This window comes from Panthera onca, chromosome F2, assembly GCF_046562875.1.
Source record: "Panthera onca isolate mPanOnc1 chromosome F2, mPanOnc1 haplotype 2, whole genome shotgun sequence".
In the NCBI taxonomy this organism is placed as follows: Eukaryota; Metazoa; Chordata; class Mammalia; order Carnivora; family Felidae; genus Panthera; species Panthera onca.
The window spans coordinates 66,152,490-66,159,410 of NC_138356.1; positions in this window are offsets into that span (position 1 = coordinate 66,152,490).

Sequence of the window (6,921 nt, forward strand, 5' to 3'; positions counted from 1 at the left end):
TTTAGTGTAAAATAAGAGGGGTGAATAATAAGCCCAGAAATGAAGGTTGAGGAGGTTGAGGTCAGATCAGGCTAAAGAATTTGGTAAGCGACAGGCAGAATTTCTTTAACCTTAAATTGGTACATTTACATGTTTTAAAATATGAAAGCTATCATCGGGTATAAAGAGTTTTTCCTCGGATCACCAGCCATCCAGTTCCCCTTTATGGGACCAACAAATGTTACTTACCACTTTCTTATATGTTATTTCAGACATAACCCATGCCTACATAATTCCTTTACACACATGGTAACATAGTATAAAAATTGTCTTGGTGACTTTCTAACTACTACTCAGCAATATAAGTTGGATATCACACCAGAACAAGACAATGAGAGCTTTTTAAAGAGTTTATTTATATTTTTAGTAATCTCTACACCCAATGTGGGACTCGAACTCGCAACCCCAAGACCAAGAGTCCTATGCTTTACCAACTGAGCCAGCCAGGCATCTCCAAAGAGAGCTTCTTTATTCATTTCAAATGGATACATAGCATTTAATTTTATGGACTGGTGATTCTTCTCATGGTTGTTCATTGGAATGGCCTAGGGAGATTTTGAAAGATCCCCAGGAGTTCCAGTTATCTTTTCTCTGCAACAAATCACCTCAAAGGTTAGAAGCATAAAACAATGACCATTTTGTTATGCTCACAATTTGGGGGGGGGGGGCAAGAATTCTTGTAGGGCACAGTGGGGACAGCTTGTCTCTGCTCCACAGTGATGGGAGGCTTTGGTGGGGTGACTTGGATGGCTGGGAGATGGCAGGAATGGTTTGATTGGAGCCGTGTATCTGGGGCTTTGATTTTGACATCAGTTGGAATGCCTGGTTACTATCCACATCATATCTGCAGAGGCTGAAATATCTAAAAATGATTCCTGACTCACATGCCTAGTGCCTGGGCTAGGATGGCTGTAACAGCTGGGGCTGAATGGACCTCTCTCTCTCTCTGTCTCTCTCTCTTCTTTCTTTCTTTCTTTCTCTCTCTCTCTCTCCCTCCCTCCCTCCCTCTCCACCCACCACCTGTCTTCATGCAGCTGGTTTGGGCTTCCTCAAAGTATGGCGGTCTCAGGCTAGTCAGATGTCTTACAATGGCAGCTGGCTCACCCCAGAGCTTAAGTTCCAAGAGTCAATGCAAAAGCTACAAAGCTTCTTAAAACTTAGCCTTTGAGATCTCAGACGACCTATTTGATCCCCTTCTATTGGTTCAGCAAGTCCCTAAACAAGAGACTATCCCTGTTTAAGAGAGGGGGAATTAGACTCTACCTCTCAATGGGAGAAGTGGCAGAGACTTTCAGATCATCCTAATATACCACACCTAGGTGACCTGAAAGTGCAACCAGGCTTAAAAACCACAGTTAAAATGTTCCAGCCCTTATTAGCCAAGCCCTTATTGATGAATATGCTGGTTGCTTCAGATTTGCTGCTGCTGCCAGTGATACAGCACTCAGTATGAACAGCATTTGTGATTTCACACATGGGCAGATGTGTCTGGGGTAAATTCCAAGAAGTGAAACTGGTGTGGACTAAGGACACCGGGCTGGCTTGGTTGGTAGAACACGTGACTCTTGATCGTGGGATCGTGAGTTCAAGCTCCACAGTTGGGGGAAAACCAAGGGAAATTGGTGTGGATTACAGATTAGATACTAGAAGTTTTTGAGTGATAATAAGGTGACACAACCAAGGTGGAACTTTAGAAAATCCAGTCTGTCTGCACTGCCCGGGATGGAGCAGAGGGATGCAGGAATTGTAGACAGAGACCAGGTTGATTGTGGCCAGACTGTCTGGCGGGGACAGATCATAAGGTAGAAGTACATCTAGAAAGCGACAGGTGAGACAGAGCTCCCGAATGCTATGATTCTCGTTACAGGTGATGGAAGACAGAGGGTGAGGGGGTGATAAACTTATCAGTAGGGATAATATGCACTGGAGTGCTCATGGCCAGTTTCTGAGAAGGGGTGGGACTTCAGATGCAGCATGTAGGATGAGGGGAATTTTAATAGGCAGCAAGGAAAAGGGAAGACAATCTGGTCAGCAGCATTTCATGAGTTAGAAGCCACGGAGAAAGCTCCTTCTTGAGATAGATAATCCAGCTCAAGCACTTAGGGCTTAGCTGTTACCTGTCACACAGCAAGTATTCAAAACGATGATGCATTATTCTCAATAATAGCCAGTAAGATCTACTAAAAGCTTAACAAATTGGAACAAGACTTTGGATGACAACTGTCAATGCTCTCATTATTTCTAAAGAGATCTACACGGAATGGGAAAAGCTTTGGTTCGGCCATCGATTCTTGAACCATAGGCCCAATCCGAAACCGAGAGGGGTTTCCTCATTCTGTCCTAGAACCCCTCATCAGCTTCCCTTCCTTCCGAGGGATGATCAGTGAGAACTGACACTAGCTGCACAGAGAATCCCTAGAACCCCATTCCTGACCCACCATCACCCACTCAGCCTGGTGCTCCTGGTACTCCTCTCCTTGCCATCTGGTGACACTTGGGCCCAGGAGTTGATGCTCTTTGGGGTGCATTAACAAAAGATCCCAGAGCAACTCTGAAAAGGGTCTCGCTCTAAGTGCTGGAAAGACCTTCTCTGAAGACTTGATACAATTCTGGGTGGTGCATGGTAATGAAAAGAAGTAACATCTGGATAGTATATTAGGATATGGCTAACTTCAGTCATCCTCTGGGTCTCAGCTTAAAAAGTCACTTCCCATGGGGTGCCTGGGTGGCTCAGTCAGTAAAGTGTCAGACTTTGTCTCAGGTCATGATCTCACAGTGAGTGAGTTTGAGTCCCACATCAAGCTCTGTGCTGACAGTACAGAGCCTGCTTGGGATTCTCTCTCTCTGCCCCTTCTGTGCTCTCTCAAAATAAACAAATTTTTTAAAAAATCAATTCCTTGGGGCGCCTGGGTGGCTCAGTCAGTTAAGCCCCAGACTTCAGCTCAGGTCATGATCTCATGGTTCGTGAGTTCGAGCCCCACACCAGGCTCTGTGCTGACAGCTCAGAGCCTGGAGCCTGCTTCGGATTCGGTGTCACCCTCTCTCTTCCTCCCCACTGCTCGTTCTCTCTCCCTCTCTCTCTCTCTGAAATAAATAAACATAATAAAAAAAAATTTTTAATCACTTCCTCCACAAAGTCCTAACAACCCTGACACTGTTTGAGTGCCCCCAATATGTACTTTCCTATACTCTAAGCAGTTATGACACTATTGTTATTCTTGTGTATATGTCTCCCTTATATACACACTCTCTCTTATAAATGAACTCTTGTTTGCACATCTCTGTGGTAGAGAGACCCCAGTGACTCCCACTTCCGGTTTTCTATGCCTTGGTATAATCCCTTGCCCCTTGACTATATAGCCAGGACCTGTGACTTGCTTCTAATCAGTAGAATAGACAAGGTCAAGGGATATCACCCCCAAGGCTGTATTAGCTTATATAACACTCCATCTCGGCAGACTGGAGCAGGAGACTTTGCTGGCTGGCTTGATGAAGTCAAGCCGTGTTGAAGAAGCCGCCATGGCAAGGAGCTACAAGTAGGCCCCCGTTATCACGGGCGGCCTCTACGGCCTGCAGATGGAATGCAGCTGACGGCCAGCCAAAACCAAGGCCCACGGTCTTACCGTGATAAGAAAGTCAACTCCTCCAGCAAGCTGAAGAAGCTTGGAAGCAGACTTCCCTCCAATCACGCTTCCAGATCAGAACAAACCCAGTGGACACCTTGAGTGCAACCTTACAAGACCCTGAGCAGAGGAGCCAGCTAAGCTGTGTCCAGACCCTTAACCCACAGGAAATGTGATATAAAAATGTATACTTTCAAAGCCTCTAAATTTCTGATAATTTGTTACAGCAATAGAAAACAAATATATCCCCCACTAGACTATAAGCTCTGTGCGGGCAGGAACCACCTCCATGGCGTACCCCTCATTGTACCTCCAGCAACCTACAGCGTGCTTCACAAATATCTGTGGACTGGATGTACATCATCCATAAGGAGGATCATTTTTACTCGAGTTTTCCTCGAGTGAATCCAAGATTCACACAGAAAGAGAAGAGACAGGACTTGAACGAGCATTTCCTCAGACCGGACCACAAGCTCACTCTCTCACATCTGTAGGAACAGTGCGGGCTTTCCATCCCGCCAGGCCCAGTAGAAGCCTACACGCATTACTGTCCCTCACCCACACTCACGGCAGACATCACGGATAAATCCCTGTATGCTCTCAGGCTGAGTCCATTGCAAACCTTCTCAACTCAGCATTTCGGTAGCCACGAGCAATTGATCAGAGCTGGCCCAGGAGAGGAAACCTATTTATCATCTGAGCTCTCAGCTCCTAGTTCTCTCCATATCTCCGTGCAGCTGAATTTGGGATCTATCCCTAGGAATGTGCAGGAAATAATAGGAAAGCAACGAAAGGCTGGGCATAGATAGAGTGGTACCCAGGAAAGAAAAGTTGAGAAAAGAAAAGGGAGCTAGGGGTGGGGGGGCAACGTTCCTAGAACTTTCCCTGCAGAGGAAAGCCCTACAACATTTCCAGGCAGGAAATTCCACTAATGACACATGCTACAGCTGGGTTCTCTCATGGATGAATTCCCTAAGTTAGCTGATGGATTCTTCCTTGCACAGAAATTGGATTCAACAATTTGAATCCTTTTTTAAATTATTATCACTGCCATGCCACCCCAGCTGATGACTACACCAGGGGAGCAATGGACTGAACATTTGCCATGGCTGATATTTTTGTTGTTTTGACAATTAAGGTGTTATGTTTGCCTGAAGGGTTATAGTTTTGCTATTTTAAACATTAATCTCCAGAAAAGAAAGCTAACTGTTCAAACAAGGAATACCTATGCCACCATAAATATGATAGAGGCTTGAAGTAAGAAAAAAGATTGAAAAGTGAGGAAAACAGTCAATGAAACAGTTGTCTGGCTTTGACTTTATTTGTTAGTAAATTGAGTCAATCCACTTTGCTCTAGGCATTAAATAGACGAGGGTTACCAAAGATATTATGCTGACAATACCACCTCTCCTGCCATGGCAGGCATTACTAATTAATCACATCATTCCTTCCTCCCTGAGTCCCAGCTTGGTCTTGGGAACCTTCCCAACATGGAGCTCCAAGCAGCCAATAACAATCTATCATGTTGGATCTCCAGGCAAAACTACTTGCTGTCCAAGATTATCGGCATAGCCCCAACTCACAAGTTAGCAAACAAACAAACAAACAAACAAACAAAACCAGTAGAGTGAAGCTTTAAGATTAAGAACACAGAAACTGGACTAAGAGTGTCTGGATTTGAAGCCCATCCCTGCTATCCATTAGCCATTCCATGCCTCAGTTATGTCAGCCATAAAATGGGGATAATAACAGCATCTACCTCACTAAGCTACAATGTCGATGACATGAGTTCAAATACATACAGATCCTGGAAGAGTACCTGGCAATGGCACTGGCTGTTCTTATATTTTGATTCCCTTTGTTCCATGTACAAAATCTAGCCCTTCTATCGGACCATAGTTGTTCAAAGGTAAGCAACATGCTTTTTCTTCTTTGCATCCCCAGCGTTTAATACACAATAGGAGCTGAATCAGACTCTTCCAGCCAGACCGGCAGACTCACCATTTCCACCCTTGCACCTTGTGCATTTCTGCTTCCGTCTCTTCCACAGCTTCTCGCCTCCCCCACTGCTTCCCATCCCCCCACCAGCCTCCATGTCTTTACGGCTCCCCTTCATCTTCTTCATCCCTCGACTCTCCCCACCAAACCCACCCCGCCAATATTCACCTGATCTCTAGCCATCCTTCAGAGCCTACCCACCTGGAGTCCTTATTCATCTGTTCACCAAATATTTCCAGCTCCCTGCTTTCTGGGCTCGTAGTGGAATTTTACTTCCTGCCCTGCCCCCTGTGGTGGGGTGCAACCATATTAAAAGGTTGGCCCATGAGTGGAGAATTTGATTGCTGGTGTGAGACCCTCCCAATCTCAGATCCGTTTCCTCTGCCACAACAAGAAGCAAAGATCCAACCTGAGGCTGCTCTATCTGTCCGGTCTGGAGTGAAATTAGGGGAGCAGAGCCACCAGCTGACCCATGATGGACCAATAGCATGAATGAGAAATAAATCTTCATTTTTTTAAGCCACGGAAATTCATCATTACTATTTCTGCCACCATCACCTGATCTATCCTGACAGATACATTACCTTAAGGTCAGCGCCCTCCTACAAGCCTGCTCTAGGCTCCCCTGACCCACAATTTCCTCAAAAGGGCAGGAAAAAAACTCTTACCCATTTTTATCCCCAAATCTAACATACTGTCACACAGTATGTTACCCATTAACATAAGTTGTGTTTAATCTCTGGGCCTCTAGTTTTTCAATCTATAAAACAGGATAATGAATTTCTTGCTCTTCTTACTTTGCAGGGCTGTTGTGCTCCTAGAATGGAATTATGTGTAAGACAATGCTTTGTGAACTATAAAATGATGAACTCATCTCAAGCATTACTATTAGATAATAAACTACTGAGAAACATTCTCGGAATTCATCCATTCATCTTATACTTGGTACCGTTCCATTTTGATCATTAACTACCTACACACACGTCACTTTTTAAGTTCTGTAACTGTTCTTAAACTCAGGAATGATAACAGTGGTCAACACCTATTGAATGGTCAATATATGCCACGCACTGTGCTGCGTGCTTTTCATGCCCTTGTCTCTATAATCCTCAAAGAGTCCTAGGAGATGGACACCATATTCCTATTTACAGATGGCAAAACTGAGGTTCAAAAGAGTTAAGTATTTGGCCTGAGGTCAAGTGGCAAGAAAGTTGCAGAGTCATGAGCTTGGTCAATAACCCCAAGTATTTGGAGCCCTTGG